General features: G+C 38.9%; 1 pseudogene; it reads right to left on the bottom strand.

Moving 5' to 3' along the window:
• Positions 1 to 3,564: 3,564 nt before the first annotated feature.
• LOC113831425 lies at positions 3,565 to 17,015 on the bottom strand (annotated as a pseudogene).
• Positions 17,016 to 19,045: the final 2,030 nt, after the last annotated feature.

Below are 19,045 nucleotides of genomic sequence, written 5' to 3'. Positions count from 1 at the left end.
TACCAAAGATGCTGGAACATAGGGGCAAAGGCTCTGTGTAGGCAACAGCCTAAAGTCTCAATGTTCTAGGAGTTCTGTAGGTGTTGTCTTCAGCAATAAGACCTTGCTTTTACTTTATGGAGAGCAATTTATAGTCTTGGCAACATCCTAGGTTGTTTGGGGATTCCCATAGTCCACCTTGGCTAATACCACCCAATAGTAGTACTGAAATGACCCAGTGTGTTTGACTGGGGCTACTTGAATGAACATGCATGATGGGTTACTTCCTAGTGCAAAGCCAACTGTCTAGTGTCTACACCCCTGAGAAATATAAGTTCCCTTCTCTAAAGGAGAGGTAGGACCTCATGAGCCCTATTTTGTGCAAGTAACCACAGCTCTTGTGATTTCATGAGTTCAACTGATGTGTCATAGTCAGAATCTTACCTTACATTTTCTCCATCCCTTTCTATGTTGTTCATGATCCTTAGAGATAGTGATAAATATTTATTGTTTAACATGCACTCAACAGCCACTTTCCCAATGACTTTGACCTGTACTGAGTTTCTTCATTCACTGAAAACAGAAACATCTCTAAGACTGAGACTCAGTGATATGTGGGTATAAATCTGACTCTATTTTCCAAGCCCTATACTTGTTAAAAGGCAGAGTCACATATTACATGTGTCCTACTAAGCAGAACTGTTATACATATACTTGTTATAGGCAGAGCCGAATGGTGTATGTGTCTTACTGAGCCAAGGTTTCTGAATTCCACACACAATGGAAACAATTTTCATTGATATTTGTAAAGAACTTCTGTGTAGTTGTGTACCTAATAACTGGAGACATTTTTTGTTTGTTAAGTGCATTTGAGTCCTCAAATATATAATCTTTCTATGCAAACTTAAATATGTAATCTTTCTATGCAAAACTTAGAAGGAAGTAGTTTCCAAGTTGATCTCTCCAAAGCAAATTTTTAGATTGACAGTCATTTTCAGGAACATATTTTTTTCTGCAGATTTTTTTTCATTTGAATTGAAAACGAGATTGTTTTACATGGCAATCTCACTTGCCTCTCCCTCTCCTCCTCTCCTACCACCCTCCCCCAACTAAAACCCTATCTATCACATATCCTTTCTGCTCCCCCTGGATGGTGAGGCCTTCCATAGGGTGTCATCAGAGACTATCACATCCTTTGGGATAGGGCCTAGGCCCACCCATGTGTGTCTTGGCTCAGGGAGTATTCCTCTATGTGGAATACTCCCAAAGTCCACACCTATGCTAGGGATAAGTACTGAACAACAACAGGAGATCCCGTACATTTCCGAGGTTTCCTCACTGAAACCCATGTTCTTGGGGTCTGGATCAATCCCATGTTGGTATCCCAGCTATCAGTCTGGGGACCAAGAGCTGACCTGTTGTTCAGGTCAGCTGTTTCTGTGGGTTTCACCAGCCTGGTCTGGACCCCTTTGCTCTTTACTCATCCTTCTCTGCTACTGGGTTCCAGTTCAGTTCAGTGATAAGTTGTGGGTGTCTGCTTCTACTTCCACCAGCTACTGGATGAGGGCTATCAGGTGGCATATAAATTAGTCTTCAATCTCATTATTAGGGGAGGGCATTTAAGGTAGTCTCTCCTCTGTTGCTGAGATTGTTAGCTGGTCTCATCTTTGTAGATCTCCAGACTTTTCCCTAGTGCCTGATTTCTCTTTAAAGCTGAACTGGCTCCCTCTCTGATGGTATCTCTTAGTTTGCTCTCCTCTATTAACTCTGAAAATGTAACACAATGTCTTTTGCTCAGATTCTCTACCTTCAATTTTTCACATATCCGCTCTCTATCCTCACTTCCCTACCCACTCATTTTGAGTTGCTGCTGTCTCCTCTTCTTACTCCTGCTACTCCTCTTCTTTTCCTTCTACTTTTCCCCTCATAGAGTCCAGTTTGTGCTGCTTAACTACTTTGGGGAGTGGAGCCTGTACTAGAGTGTGGTGGATCTACCAGTGGCCACATTTCTCCCTCCCCAGAAGCTATCAGATGCCGATGGAGCCTCAGTTAGCAGAGGGTTTTATGCCCAACAACTCCCTCTATGCTGTGATATTCTCTGACCTGAGCTCATACTTATACTAATTCCTAGAAATGCCTGTTATTACCACAACCAAATCAGGAGTTTATTTGATTAATGGATGTTCTTGCAAACTGTTTATACTCAGGCATTCTTGTTTCTAGTTTATATTTAGTTTAATTTTACTTTCAGTTTCCCGGTTTTAAAAAGTCTGGCCCTTCCTTGATACATTGAAGTTAAAGGAGCTCCTCCAAATCTTTTCAAGAGAGCTTAATATCTAGCTTCCATCCAGGCTTAGCACTAATGTGAGTGTATAGAGACATTAGGTCTCCAAGACACATTCTCCAAAATCTCAATGATGGTGGCACTATTTTAGGTCTCACTAGCCTAGACCTTGCTAGGAGACCAGGTTTTTCTAAGAAATAGAAACCAAATCATTTCTCAGAAAGCCCTTAAGTGCTGTCTGAGCACTTCTCAGTGCAGCAGTCACACGTTAGTGTTCCTTTCGTGACTGGCCCCTCTCTTCTGTCTGACAAAGTTCCCACACTAACCCATCTGGCTATTCCAGTGTCTGAGCTAGATGAACACAGAAAAATATAATTCTAGGTGAGGTAGCACAAGTCCAAAAGGCGAAAACAATATGCTCTCCCTCATATGTAGATCCTGGCCTATAAAATATACACACATAAATATAAATAAGTAAAAGTGTAGGTAATGCCTAAAGAAAGGATCTTTGGAAAAATACTTGGAGTAACTCAAGAAATAACCTGAAAAACTGTGGGAGTGCTTCTCTGATCTTCCTAATGAATTGGCTGACCCAAGAGAAAAGACCTCCCTGAATCTTGAGACATGATATATATCAACAAAGGTTACCACTGGTCTTCCTAGAACTTGGCCATTATCTCAATTTTCTCAAGGACCTCTAAAGATATCTTTACCCACAGATAGCAGGAAGCAGTATAGAGAACAGAGCACCCACATTCCCAAGAGTTGGGGTGACTGGATTTTTGTTAGATGTCCCGCTATTCCCCCAAAGTCATAGAGGTCCTACAGCTATGGTTCTGTGGGACTGGTCCCTTCACACACTCCAGCAGGTGACAGATGGGATAGATGATGTGGAGTGATAACTCAAAGCCCTGATGTGTTTCTGGGTGGTAGCTGGGTTGGTCAGTCTAGGCCTTTGGGATAACTCCCCTCAGGTCAGGGACAGAACCAGATCTCTCATACCCATGGTCAGGGGTGGGCCTAGCATTACCAAATTCAGGGATCATGTGAGTCCATTAACCAAGGGCAAGCGAAGGGTCAGCTCTCTGGTGATGCAGGACAGCTCTCCCAGTGCCAATGAGGGGCAAGCTTAACATGGTTCTTGTATTTCAACACATGGTTCAGCATGTTGGTCAACACATAGTTTGCATGGGTCCCTGTGTTAACAGACATCGAAACAGAACCCGGCTACAGCAGGACCCAGACATGGCCATCAGCAGTAGCTTGATGTCACCATGGCCCTGGGTGGCAGCACAGGCCTCCTATATTAACATGGGCTCACCAGCAATGTGGTCCCTGTACTCCAACAAGTGGCAGCCCAGATCCCTGGCAGTTACATAGCCTTTGATGATAATAGGTACCGTGGCTATCAACAAAGACCCTGGCTGTAGCAGGGCCATGGACCCAGACATGGTATAAGGCTGCAGTTCAGGACCAGAAGTCACCATGGCCCCAGGTGGCAGCACAGGATGCTGAGATTTGTATGGTAGCATGACCCTGGAGAACCAACATGGCCTCAGGCCCTGGGTATCTACACCACATTTGCTTGTAACAGGAGCCATTGACAGACCCATGCTGCAGTGGGGCCATGAACCCAGACATGGCCCTAGGCTATAGGTTGGGCCCCACTGAGTAGTAAATAATTCATAATTTTCTCCTATGCATTCTTGCCAATTAATTACAGTGAACTTTAAGAAGGAGCAACCTTCCTTTATCCTTACCTAGTCTATTGATGAAGTTTTTACTTTTTCATTCTGTGATCTTTTGAGTTAGGCCTCATGTGTTCTTTCTTGCTATACTATGAGACAAGAAATGGCAGGATTTGTTTGATACACTTGAGATTTCATCTCAGGCAGAACACATACCAATACACAAAGTTATCTTAGTAAATGTATGTTATTGACATGGCTAAAGATTTCCTCCCACAGAATAGCTCCTCTCATGCAAAAACAAGAAACAGCTACCACAAAGTGCCCATATCAAAGGGAATGAGGCAATTTATTGTAGAGCCAAATACAAGTGACTCTGGCCCAATAACATAGAGTCACATTATTCTAAAAATTTTTTCCATATATCTTAACTTTTTCTATAATAATGTAAAGAAAAACCATAAACTGGCACTTTCAAACATGTTGGTGGAAGAACTGAATGTGTTCCAGCATAGCAGAAAAATTTCTGGTATGGGCCTCAGATGCCATCTGATAACATTCTTAGTCTTGGTTTGCTGGGAGTTTTTAGCCTGTTTAGGTTTCCCTAACAATCACATGTACAGAGGTGAGCGGCGTTTGGTTATTTAGGGCTAGGATGTGATATCCCAAGATGATTGGCTTTGGGATATCATCCCATGTATCTACAGTTGTTGAAAATCTAATCAGCCTTGTAGATTCCTTAATGTTTAACATGAAACATTGTTTAAAATATTTGGCTTTTCTCCTTTTTCTTTGAACTTCAGCTTACAGATCACTTCGTGACACAGGAAATACCACAATATTGCAAAGTCTTTCAGTTTCATTTCTCAGTCAAACCAAAATTCTCAGAAGTGTTTTTGAAGTTTCATCAAGAGAAATCTCTTGCCCTATAAATTTAATGCAAAGAATTTAATAAACATGCATTCATGTTATTACATAAACAGCTGCCTTAATAAAATTTCTGTTTAGGAATTTTATGTGTAAAATGCTGTGGCAAAACACAGCAGTAGTCAAGCAAAAGAATGTTTAATGTCCAACATTTCAAAGTGTTTAAATCAGCACAAAAATATGGTATTTAGTTATCTTAAGACTCCAGTGCCAAAATATTACTTCATATATGACATTCATCTATTTTACATTAAAATGCACCTTAAGGTACTCATTTTTAGATAATTTTGTCCCTCTAGACTTTGTCCTTTTATGCTATTTGATTAGATGTTTGTTAATAGTGTACCAAAATGTTTTTGAATATTACTGTTTCACAAACATATTAATAAGCCCAAATGTGATTTTCAGTAATAAAGAATGTGAATACAAAAGAAAAAGTTGCATTGTATTGTTATTTACCAAATCATATTTATGAAATAGTAAAACCAATTGTGATTTGAAACAAACTGTGATCACTAGTTTATGGAACCAGGCTCTACTTTTGTTTTGTTGTATGTCTTAAGCAAATCATTGCTACAAGAATTTTTAAATATCTATTTTTCAGGTTTACATTTTTTAATTTTTTTTCTATATTTCTTTTTTTATTTGAATTAGAAACAAGATTGCTTTTCATTTCAATCCCAGTTCCCACTCCCTCCCCTCCTCCCCTACCACCTTCCCCCCCCAATCAAAACCCTACCTATCACATATCCTTTCTGCTCCCCCTGGATGGTGAGGCCTTCCATAGGGGGTCATCAGAGTCAATCATATCCTTTGGGAAAGGGCCTAGGCCCACCCTCATGTGCCTTGGCTCAGGGAGTATCCCTGTATGTGGATTGGGCTCCCAAACTCCACACCTATGCTAGGGATAAGTAATGAACTACTACAGAAGGTCCTGTAGATTTCCAAGGTCTCTTCACTAAAACCCATGTTCCTGGGGTCTGGATCAATCTTATTCTGGTATCCCAGTTATCAGTCTGGTGACCAAGAGCTCCCTGTTGTTCAGGTCTGCTGTTTCTGTGGGTTTCACCAGCCTGGTCTGGACCCCTTTGCCCATCACTTGCCCTTCTCTGCAACTGGATTCCAGTTCAGTTCAGTGATTAGTTGTGGGTGTCTGCTTCTACTTCCACCAGCTGCTGGATGAAGGCTATAGGATGGCATATAAGTCAGTCTTCAATCTCATTATCAGGGGAGGCATTTAAGGCAGCCTCTCCTCTGTTGCTTAGATTGTTAGTTGGTGTTATATTTGTAGATCTCCAGAGCTTTACCTAGTGCCTGATTTCTCTGTAAACCTAAAATGTCTCTCTCTCTATTATGGTATCTCCTTTCTGTTTTTTTCCTATTCTTCCCCAAACTCAACCTTTCTGCTCCTCATGTCCTCCTCACCCCTCCGCTTCTCCCCTTCTCATTCTCCTAGCTCCTTCCCCCGTCCTCCCTTGCTCCCAATTTGCTCAGGAGTTCTTGACCCTTTCCCCTTCTCCAGGGGACCATGTATGTCTCTCTTAGGGTCCTCCTTGTTTACTAGCTTCTCTGGCAGTGTGGATTGTAGGCTGGTAATCCTTTACTCTATGTCTAAAATCCACATATTAGTGAGTACAAACCATGTTTGTCTTTTTGTGATTGGGTTTCCTCGCTCAGAATGGTTTCTTCTAGTTCCATCCATTTACCTGCAAATTTCAAGATTCCATTGTTTTTTGTTTTTTTTTTCTGCTGAGTAGTACTCCATTGTGTAAATGTACCACATTTTCTCTATCCATTCTTCAGTTGAGGGGCATCTAGGTTGCTTCCAGGTTCTGGCTATTACAAATAATGCTGCTATGAACATTGTTGAACAGATGTCCTTGTCAAATGAATGTGCATCTTTTGGGTATATCCCTAAGAGTGGAATTGCTGGATTAACTTTCTAATAATTTCTATTTTTTGCTAGTAGAGGAGATTCTCTAAATGTAGAGTCCTGGAAGCCACAGGGAAGAGACACAATGTTCTCTCCTGCTTTGCTACTATATGCTTCTTTGCATCTTTCCTCCTCTCAGTCCCAATTCTGATTAACTCTTATAAATCTGCATTTCAGTTAGTGCCTGTTGGGGTACCAGTAATGAAAACACATATATTTTCTTAATATAGACATCAGGAAAAGAAAGGATGCAAGGAGGAAGAAACAAACCTAGAATTATAGCTGGAAAATTACTTAAAGATGAAATCACACATGTATACAACACACCCATAGGAAAACCTGTCAATATGTATGACAAGACTGTCATATTAAACATGTCTATAGGATGAGCTTAAACAAAACAGCAAAGATGATGTGGTCACAGGTATAGTTACCTAGATGTGAAAATTGCAACAGAAATCTCACCTCCCTTTGTTTTTCCTTAAATCTCTTCACCTCTACTTACTAATTTAGGTTTTATGTGTTCACGTTAACCAACAAGTTCTCTCCTGTTTACATGATGCCTTTAATGAAACCCTAAACATTTGAAACAACCACTGAAACCATGAGATTCAGATGTTTGTATTCAGTACAGCTCAAGTGGGAAAAATCCTATCATTGGGTCATCCTGCCATTTTAAACCTGGTATGCATGTTTTTGCCTGTGTGTCCTGCTATGGTATACATATGAGACACTGGCACATGAAGTGTGCCAGTGTCACTAGCATTGTCCCCAAAACTTGTAAGTAATCTAAAACTATCTTACTTTTTTTCTTTTTCTTTCTTTCTTTCTTTCTTTCTTTCTTTCTTTCTTTCTTTTATTAGAGAATACTTTATTAGTTTTTGTAATCAAACCCACCAAATAAGACCTTAGATATTTAATACAGTACGTTACCCCTGTACAAATGGAAAAAAAATAAGTTCAACACTTCTAGACCAATATGGCTGTTAATTTCTGTACTATGCCAACTCAACACGGTAAACTGGGATACTTTTTTTCCAAAGTTGACAGTGCAGCTAAAGTTTCCAAAAATTGATTATATATATATATATATATATATATATATATATATATATATCAATAATGGCAATATGTTATGCATCAATAGCAGCAACAGCTTTTCCAGGTTTTACAGTCATTTGAACAAAATTGTAGAGACATCCAGCATATTCCATTTACAAACAAACAAACAAACAAACAAACAAACAAACAAAAGTAAAAAACATAATCCAAGAAAACAGCACTGTTACAATAAATCTTTCCACCCAAAGCCGCCGAGCCCCACCGCCACATGTGCGCTCTACGCTAGCCACCCGCCGAGTTAGGGCCCAAATAAATACACAGAGAGACTTGTATTAGGTACAATATTGCTTGGCCAATGACTAGGATTCTCATCTATTAGCTCAGTATCAATTATCATACATCTATATATTTTATAAAACTTATCTTATCGGACGTCTTATTGGCAGCCCTCCTTGCTGGTGGATCACATCCCGCCGCTGGAGCAGGAACGGGAAAAGAGAGCGACACTTTCTTTTTCCTCTTCTTAAGTATGAGTCTCCTTGCTATGTCACTTCCTGTCTGGAACACTACTTCTCTACTACATTTCCCAGAATACTCTTTGACTCCTAGTCCAGCCTAACTTGCTGTCTCATTGGCCAAGCAAGTACTTTATTTAACAATCAATAAGATAAACATAAACAGAAGTATTTCCCCCATCATCTCCTCTTTTCTGTCTAAATAAAAAGAAGGGTAATTTATCTTTTATAATAACTGAAGAAAACTATAACCATAACTATCTGTCTTTAACTCTATCAAAGACCACAGAAGGATAATATATAAATTCTAGAATTGACAGAGACATCTTGCTACCTGGACAGTTACCCAAAGCTCCTCTGTAACATTGGGGCATCCATCTTCAGCCTATAGGCCACAGTGTGTCTAGCACACTTCTCCATTTCAGCAGGAACCCTTCAGTCCTGTCTTGTTTTGTAAGTTTAGCAGTCACTTTCTTGTGGGTCCTGTATGTCCAGCTTATACTGTAACAAACAGTTCAGGCAAGAGCAGTTTCTTGCCCAAATGGCTAATCTTGCCACGTTGAAAGCAAACTCCATAATGAGTTCCTTCAATGCCCATCCTCCTTTTTGACGTAATTGGTGTGCCAGGAGCAGTTGTCTCACTGCCAAGAAAAACCCTAAACCATTTAAATGCTGTATTTCTGTAGGTCTTTGAAAGGTTTGAAGAATACCTATCTATCTTAATATCTCTGTATATCTAGAAAACCTAACTAACCTAATTATAAGTTCTGACTATTATGGGTAAAAGATCTCTATAAACACAATACCTACACAAGAGGAGACATATACATATCACCAAATTGACCTTAAAGTTGTACCAATAAATGAAAATCTTTACCAATGCAAAATATTCATTCCTATATCCTATTCCCCTTTTCTTTCTTTAAAAAGAGATTGTCTATGCTCATTATCATTTATAACTAAACCCATTTAAATGAAAACAAACATTTATAAACAATATTTGGGAATATGGGCGTCGTTCTTTCTAAACTGCTTCCTGCTGATTGGGGACGATGTTCATATACCATAGGGATCATGATAAAACATAGAAACCTGACCAAGTCCTTGTTTTTGTAGTCTGTATGGCTGTATCATCTCAGCTTCAGGGGGTCTTGCTTGATCAAACCATATTAGTCTGGAAGGAATCCACAGCCTTTCATTTTCTGTGGAAATACAAGCAAACCCTTTATTTCTAAGTAGCCTGTCCTTAAAATTAAATTTTGAAATTAGAGCATTTTTAAAATGTATAAGTTGGATTAATTTAGCAGCATTTATAATCAAATGTATTTTAGCAGCAGTAAGTTTTTCCTCGGCAATCAAACAATTTAAAGACAACAATATGGCATAAGTATCCAGATTCTCTGTGTAATTTTTATCTTTATGTGGCTTTTTATTACTTTATTTTTACTTCCTTTTGTTTCTTTTTTTTTTTTTTGAGACAGGGTTTCTCTGTGGAAATCTGCCTGCCTCTGCTTCCATTAGCAAATCCTACAGGCGTGTGCCACCATAACTGACTACTCTATTTCCTCCTATTATTTTTTCTCTCACAAGCCTACATATATTTTTAAATGCAGTGTAAACCTTTAGAGGTTTTTCTTTATCTGGATCTGTCTTTACTTTAAATCTTTACCTTTTTTTGGCCACCAGTCTTTTAACTGTTAAACAACACCGCCAAAATTAAAGTGGCAGCTTTCTTAGCTGCTGACTTTGTTTTTTCTGCTTTTGCTGAGTCAGGAAATCTCTCTTAAAGCAACCACTCAAGTCTCTGCTTGTCTCTAGCAAAACAGAGACCACCCAAGAAAACGCTGCTAACAAGAAGTCGTGCTTGTCTCTGATGTTTTGCTGCTAAAATCCTTTTTAAGCTTTTGTAAAGTTTACATGGAAGTTCGTAATACTATCTCCAGCTGCCAGGGTTCTGCTGCTGTTTGACTAGTCTCAGGGAGTCAGGAAGACAACTTGCAGTGGTGAGAGCTCAAAATCCTAACCCTAGAACCCTCAAGGCCTGCAGGCCATCTCCACAGTGCCCGAGGCCAAACCCCAAGAGAGCAGGGATGGTGTGAGCATATGGTAGCTGCTCTGATGCCTCTCAGCAGCCCCATAGGGCAGGCTGTGGCAGCAGGTTTCCCTCTTTCTCTGGGAACCTTGGGGCATGGGGTCATCCCACTCACTGACACCACAGCACAGTTCTGTCACTCTTGTGGTACCTGGCACCATTTTTTTTTAAAGTAGCTTAGCTTCTCAATCATCATCTGGAAGGAAACCATTCTGAGCAAGATCATTAAAAACAGCTCTGATAAAGCACGGTCACTACTATGTATCATAAAGAAGGTCCACATATGAGTGAGTACATATCATGTTTGTCTTTTTGTGATTGGGTTACCTTGCTCAGAATGGTTCCTTCAAGTTCCATCCATTTTCCTGCAAATTTCAAGATTCCATTGTTTTTTTTTTTCTGCTGAGTAGTACTCCATTGTGTAAATGTACCACAATTTCTCTATCCATTCTTTGGTTGAGGGGCATCTAGGCTGCTTCCAGTTTCTGTCTATTACAAATAGTGCTGCTATGAACATGATTGAACAGATGTCCTTGTTATATGAATGTGCTTCTTTTGGGTATGTGCCAAGGAGTGGAATTGCTGGATCTTGTGGTAGACTCATTCCCATTTTCTTGAGGAGTCGCCATACAGATTTCCACAGTGGCTGTACAAGTTGGCACCCCCACCAGCAGTGGAGGAGTGTTCCTCTTTCTCCACATCCTCTCCAGCATAAACTGTCATTGGTATTTTTGATTTTAGCCATTCTGACAGGAGTAAGATGGTATCTCAGAGTTGTTTTGATTTGCATTTCCCTGATGGCTAAGGATGTTGATCACTTTCTTATCTTCTGTCTTTCAGCCATTTTAGATTCTTCCATTGAGAATTGTCTATTTAGTTGTGTACCTCATTTTTTTTTTTTTTTTTTGGTTTTCGAGACAGGGTTTCTCTGTGTAGCTTTGGAGCCTATACTGGAACTCACTCTGGAGACCAGGCTGGCTTCAAACTCACAGAGATCCACCTGCCTCTACCTCCCGAGTGCTGGGATTAAAGGCATGCGCCACCAACGCTCGGCTGTACCCCAATTTTTAATTGGATTACTTGTTGTTTTGGAGAATAGCTTCTTGAGTTCTTTGTATATTTTGGAGATCAACCCTCTGTCTGAATTGGGGTTGGTGAATATCTTTTCCCAGAATGTGGGCTGTCTGTTTTGTCTTACTGACTATGTCCTTTGCCTTACAGAAGCTTCTCAGTTTCAGGAGGTCCCATTTATTAATTGTTGATCTCAGTGTCTGTGCTACTGGTGTCTTGTTCAGGAAGCAGTCCCCTATACCGATTAATTAAAGGGGATTTCCCACTTTATCTTCTTGTAGGTTCATTGTGGCTGGGTTTGTGCTGAGGTCTTTGATCCATTTTGACTTAAGTTTTGTGCAGGGCAAAAAGGTCTACTACATGTTTGCATCCAATTTTGCCAGCACCATTTGTTAAAGATGTTCTCTTTGTTCCAGCATATATATTTGGATTGTTTGTCAAAAATCAGGTGTTCGTAGGCATGTGGGTTAATATCAGGGTTTTCCAACTTTATTTCATTGGTATACCTGTCTATTGTTGTGCCAATACCAAACTGTTTTCAGGATTATAGCTTTGTAATAGAGTTTAAAGTTAGGGATGGTTATGCCTCCAGAAGTTCCTTTATTGTACAGGGTTGTTTTGGCTATCCTGGGTCTTTTGTTTCTCCATACAAAGTTGAGAATTGTTTTTTTCAAGGTCTGTGAAGAATTGTATTGGGATTTTGATGGGGATTGCATTGAATCTGTAGATTGCTTTTGGCAAGATTGCCATTTTTAATATGTTGATCCTGCCTATCCAAGAGCATGGGAGATCTTTCCATTTTCTGGTATCTTCTTTAATTTCTTTCCTTAGAGACTCAAAATTCTTATGATACAGGTCTTTCACTTTATTGGTTAGTGTTACTCTAAGGTATTTTATGTTGTTTGTCGAAATTGTAAAGGGTGATGCTTCTTTGATTTCTTTCTTCACCAATGTGTCATCTGTATAAAGTAAGGCTACAGATTTTTTTGAGTTATTCTTGTATCCTGCCACTTTGCTGAAGGTGTTTATCAGCTGTAGGAGTTCCCTGGTTGAGTTTTTCGGGTCACTTATATAGACTATCATATCATCTGAAAATTGTGAAAGTTTCACTTCTTCCTTTCCTATTTGTATTCCCTTGATCTCCTTTTGTTGTCTTATTGCTCTAACTAGAACTTCAAGGACAATATTGAAGAGGTATGGAGAGAGTGTACAGCCTTGTCTTGTTCCTGAATTTAGAGGAATTGCATTGAGTTTCTCTCCATTTAATTTGATGTTGGCTGTCGGCTTGCTGTATATTGCTTTTATTATGTTGAGGTATGTTCCCGTTATCCCTGATTTCTCCAGGACCTTTATCATGAAGGGGTGTTGGATTTTGTCCAAGGCTTTTTTGGCATCTAGTGAGATGATCATGTGGTTTTTTTCCTCAGTCTGTTTATATGGTGGATTACATTGATGGATTTTCGTATGTTGAACCATACTTGCATCCCTGGGATGAACCCTACTTGATCGGGATGGATGAATTCTCTGATGTGTTCTTGGATTCAATTTGCCAATATTTTATTGAGAATTTTTGCATCAATGATCATGAGGAATATTGTTCTGTAGTTCTCTTTCTTTGTTGTGTCTTTGTGTGGCTGGGTATCAAGGTTATTGTGGCCTCATAAAAAGAGTTTGGTAATGACCCTTCTGCTTCTATTGTGTGGAATACTTTGAAGAGAATTGGTATTAGCTGTACTTTGAATTTCTGGTAGAATTCTTCACTGAAGCCTTCTGGCCCTGGGCTTTTTTTGGTTGGGAGACATCTAATGACTGCTTCAATTTCATTAGAAGTTATAGGTCTATTGAAGTTGCTTATCTGTTCTTGATTTAATTTTGGTAAGTGAAATCTGTCCAGAAAATTGTCCATTTTCTTTAGATTTTCAAATTTTGAGGAATATAGGTTTTCAAAGTATGACCTGATGATTCTCTGGATTTCCTCTGTGTCTGTTGTTATGTCCCCCTTTTCACTCCTGATTTTATTAATTTGCATGTTCACTCATTGTTGTTTGGTAAGTTTGGATAAAGGTTTGTCTATCTTGTTGATTTTCTTGAAGAACCAACTTTTTGTTGTATTGATTCCTTGTATTGTTCTCCTAGTTTCCATTTTATTGATTTCGATCCTCAATTTGATTATCTGGCATCTGCTCCTTTGGGGTGTATTGGCTTCTTTGTTTTCTAAAGCTTTCAGTTGTGCTGTTAATTCTCTAGTATGATTATTCTTCTGTTTCTTCCTGTGGGCATTTAGCGCTATGAACTTTTCTCTTAGCACTGCTTTCAAAGTATACCATAGGTTTGGATATGTTGTGTCCTCATTCTCATTGAATTCTAGGAAATCTTTAATTTCTTTTTTTATTTCGTCAGGGACCCATGAATTGTGCAATTGGGTGTTACTTAATTTCCATGAGTTTGTAGTTTTTCTGTAGTTTGTGTTGTTGAATTCCAATTTTAAAGCATGGTGGTCTGATAAGACACAGGGGATTATTTCAATTTTTTTTGTACTTGTTGAAGTTTGCTATGTTGCCAAGTATGTGGTCGATTTTAGAGAGGGTTCCATGTGGTGCTGAGAAGAAGGTAAATTGTTTTGTATTTGGGTGGAATGTTCTATAGATATCTGTTAAGTCCAATTGAGCCATAACTTCTATTGGATCTTTTGTTTCTTTGTTAAGTTTCTGTCTGGTGTTCCTGTCCAGTGGTGAGAGTGAGTTGTTGAAATCTGCCACTATAAGTGTGCGGTTTTATGTATGATTTGAGTTTTAGTAATGTTTCTTTTACAAACGTGGATGCCTTTGTATTTGGGGCATAAATGTTCAGAATTGAGACTTCATCCTGATGGATTTCTCCTGTGATGAGTAGGAAATGAAATGACCTTCTTCATCTCTTTTGACTGATTTTAGTTTAAAGTCCAATTTATTGGATATTAGGATTGCTACTCCCACTTGTTTCTTGGGTCCATTTGATTGGAAGATCTTTCCCCAACCTTTAATTCTTAGGTACTGTCTGTCTTTGAGGTTGAGGTGAGTTTCTTGTACGCAGCAGAAGGAAGGATTCTGCCTTCTTATCCATTCTGCTAATCTGTGTCTTTTTATAGGGGAGTTAAGACCATTAATGCTGATGGATATTAATGACCATTGATTATTGTTCATTCTTGTTTGTTTTTGATTTGGTGATGGTGGCGAGATTATGTGTGGGATTCTGTCCCTTTTTCCTTTTGGTTGTTGGTAAGTTGGGATTATCTATTGCCTGTGTTTTTCTGGTTGTAGTTAACTTCCTTGGTTTGAAGTTTTCCTTCCAGTACTTTCTGTAGGGCTGGATTGGTGGATATGTATTGTTTGAATCTGGTTTTGTCATAGAATATCTTGTTTTCTCTGTCTATAATGATTGAAAGCTTTGCTGGGTATAGTAGTCTGGGCTGGCATGCATGGTCTCTTAGTGTAGGTAGAATATCTATCCAGGAACTTCTCGCTTTCGGAGTTTCCAAGGAAAAGTCAGGTGTGATTCTGATAGGTTTGCCTTTATAGGTTACTTGACCTTTTTCCTTTGCTGCTCTTAATATTTTCTCTTTGCTGTGTATGCTTGGTGTTTTGATTATTCTGTGGCAAGGTGACCTTTTTTTTTGTCCAGTCTATTTGGTGTTCTGTAGGCTTCTTGTATTTTCATTGGCATGTCTTTCTTTAGGTTGGGAAAATTCTCTTCTATGATTTTGTTGAATATGTTTTCTGCACCTTTGAGTTGGATTTCTTCACCTTCTTCTATACCTATTATTCTTAAGTTTGGTCTTTTCATGATATCCCATATTTCCTGGATATTTTGTGATCGGGATTTGTTGGACTTAAGATTTTCTTTGGTTGATGAATCTATTTCCACTAGTGTGCCTTCAACTCCTGAGATTCTCTCTTCCGTCTCTTGTATTCTGTTGGTTATGCTTACATCTGTAGTTCCTGATCATTTACCCAGCTTTTCTTTTCCAGCATTCCCTCAGATTTCGCTTTCTTTATTGTCTCTATTTCATTATTTAGGTCTTGAACTGTTTCCTTGAGAGATTTGTTGATAGAGCTTTGTGGTTTTTGGTTAGTTTTTTCTCCCATTTCTTTAAGGGATTTTCTCATGTTCTCTTTGAGATCCTCTATCATTTTCATGAAGCTGCTTTTATTGTCATTCTCTTCTGGTTCATCTGTATCGTGATGTTCAGGTCTTACTGGTATATAGTTCCTAGTCTCCGGTGGTGTCATATTGGGTTTTCTGTTGTTGGATGTGCTTTTACCTTGTCCCCTTCTCATCCTTTCTTGTGGTGGGTGTAGCAAGTGTTTCTTGTTCTCCTGGTGGGTGTGGGACCAAGTTTCTCTTCTGGTAGATGCAAACAAATCCAATACTCTGATGTCAGTCCTCTTCTCATGGATGGAGGTTTCACTGTTCCCCAGGTGTTGGCAGTGTCTGGCACACAGGTGGCTTGTGTCAGATGACTCTGAGCAGAGACGACAAACAGGGGCTGGAAACAGCTCCTGGTCTACCTGGGCCAGCAGATGGAGGCCGGGCTGCCTCTGGATGTTCGGTTTGGAACCCGCTGCCACTGCCGAACTTGGTCTGGCACAAAGGTTGCTTGTGTCAGGTGACTCTGAGCAGCGACGAGGAACCCCTATCTTACTTTTATTAGTGCTCTTTTTCTTACATGAAACTGTTGGAGCCAGAGGCAATGATTACATTTATTACACTTAGTCAAGGTTTCTCAATGCCACATCAAAGGATAATGTAGTGATATATCCACCTCTGTACCTGTAGCACTAGATTCAAAGATGGCCTGGATGGCATCTAGAGGCTGTCGATACCCAGCCCCCACCCCCATAATATGGAAAATACTTTAAGTCTATAAGTCCATGGTCAGGATAAGTTAATATATTTGCTATGTCTTCAACCTTTGCCACACATGTTTTCTGTGGAGATCTGCCTGGCATTAATTCAATTATTCTGCTCATTTTCACAAGAATACTAGGCTGTCCTTTGAAATAGCTGAAATCAGCATCATTCACATCACTACAATTTTGAAGCAAGGAAACTGGAAACTGACATGCTTGATAAACTGGACCATTCTGTTTAAAAGGTGCTCTTCAGATCTTCAGTGAACTTTTCATAAGTAGGTAGCTTAGACATGCTGTGTGTATATTCCAAGGCAGTCAGTGGTTTTGGAAAAACCTTAAGTCCTGGACTAGAAATCTGATCTCAGTATATCAGAACTTCATCATTCAAGATCTTCAGCCTATATTGTGAATGTGAATAATGTAGTCAAGAACCCATTAAAAACTATGTAGAAAAGCAAGATCAGACCCCAGCTCCTGGCAGTGAGCCCCAGGAACTTTCCGCTGGTTGGGTTTTAGATGAACAGCTTTCACTTAGCCACTCTCTGATGGAAGGACTTCTCAGTCTTCATCATAGTGGGCCTGCAGAAAGGTGAGGCGAACGGAGGCCATGGGGCTGGAGGTGACAAGGGGCTTGGTGGGGCAGTCCAGGGACTGCAGTGGAGGATGTCAGGGCCAGGAACAAATCTCCATTACCAGCAAATTGTATCTATGAAGAACTTGTGTAACTGTGATCCTGATTATTAGTGGATTACTTATACGTTGTAGGTTTGCGCTCTCTGAATATGTACCCTTTACAACAGCAACACTTAGAGAGAACTTGTCTAGTATCCTCTAAGCTAAAATTGTTGGTCATGCATCATACTTCCAGGCTCATATTTTGTGCTGATAAATGAAGAATAACTCACATTCAAAGAAAGATAATTAAAAATGCCTAATACTAGACTTCCATGAAATATGACTCTGATATTTCAAAAGATTTCAGCATTGGTAGGTCAGGAAGGATAACTGTGAAAAAATATACTCAAACTAAAGAACAAAATATACCTTGTTTTTGAAGAACTTGTTTTATTTTTATGATGAAAATTGAAAACATAATAATGGCACACTGGGATGTGTATTTATGTCCTTTAACATTTTGCATCTGAATAAAATAAATTTACTATGGGTAGGCAATATGCTGAAAATTCATCTATTCTTTACTATAGGTAGAAATTTACTTATAATTTTGGAGAGACAACAAGATCTTGGTTATTTTTAAATTTAAGATCAAAATATACCATGTGAAATTTTTATTGCAATTAAAAGTTAATAATTGTAAATCTGAGAACATTTGCCATAATGTGAGGGTAACTTTGCCATTTAGTCCACAAAGGAAGGATATGGGTTCTATTGGATGTTTGACTCATGTTTCAGTGTGCCATTTTTTTCTGAATGTGTAACCATCCTTCAGGACTGAAAATATTTTAAAGAGACAGTTAAGCCTGTTCTTTGGATATTAGACTATTTAAGCAATAGTCCCCCAAACAAAGAAAATTTTCTAGATATCTTATGCTAGAAGAAAAGGCTGAGGACCTGGCGACTGAAGGGATGACTCACTGAAAAGAGTGCCTACTACTCTTGCAGAAAATCTGAGTTTTATTCCTAGAATCCACATCAGGTTGTTTACAACTAGCCATATTCCAGTTCCAGGAGGTGTGATTCCCTTTGGCTTCTGCAGGAACTTACATGCATGTAGCACACCTAAACATGTGTACATGGACTAAATTTATTTTCAGAAAATTAAAGAATGTTGTAACATTTATCAATATTTTATTTTCTGCTTAGTATGTCCTTAGCTGTATATGAAAGAATCACTACCAGTTAATTGATGCATTTATATGTTGATGCATAATTTCCAAGAATTTGTTTACTTTAAATGAAGCTGATATGAGTAATTGTCTTCCAAGGCTTTGTGTGGACAGAGGTTTTCATGTCTTTATTACCTATCAGTCGAGTTGCTGAAATGAGTACTAAATATGTATTTAACTTTATAGCATGCTACCAAAGTGATTCTCAGAGCTGTTACATAAATTTGGCATCCCCAATGTTAATGTATGAATGTTTGAATTGTCCCATGATCTGGTTTAGAAAAGATATTATTAGTATGTTTAATTTTTGTGACTCTATCCTAAGAATGTGTCTTGTGATTTTAATTATCCATTTTAAGAATTAGTGATATATGGCAAGGCATGCTCAAATATAGAAATTTATTAAGGTGAATGCTACTTATGTTTTTAAAATTTGCTCAGGTCTCAGAGAAATGCTTTGTTTTGTCTGTTTGGGATCCAGTTATCTGAAAGCTTTTTACTCAGCATATTTTAGTGAGGTTCTCAGTTGGGTGGGGCTGTTTTCATTCCACATAGATCTTGCTGTGTGGTCTGCTGTGAAATCTTTGTGATTCAATGTGAATATATCTTGAACATGACACATTCAAGCTGAAGCCTGAAGTAAAATACTGGAAGAAAGCAAACAATCTGAAAGTGTGTCAGCTGGCAGAAGATGAAGGAAGCTATTCTTAATGTTAGAAGGAGGAGGGTTTGTAAGGCTGTAATCCATTTAAAAT

This window comes from Cricetulus griseus, chromosome 3 (assembly GCF_003668045.3).
Source record: "Cricetulus griseus strain 17A/GY chromosome 3, alternate assembly CriGri-PICRH-1.0, whole genome shotgun sequence".
Lineage (NCBI taxonomy): Eukaryota > Metazoa > Chordata > Mammalia > Rodentia > Cricetidae > Cricetulus > Cricetulus griseus.
Note: the sequence above shows the minus strand (reverse complement) of the source record. Positions and strands in the feature narration are given on the sequence as shown.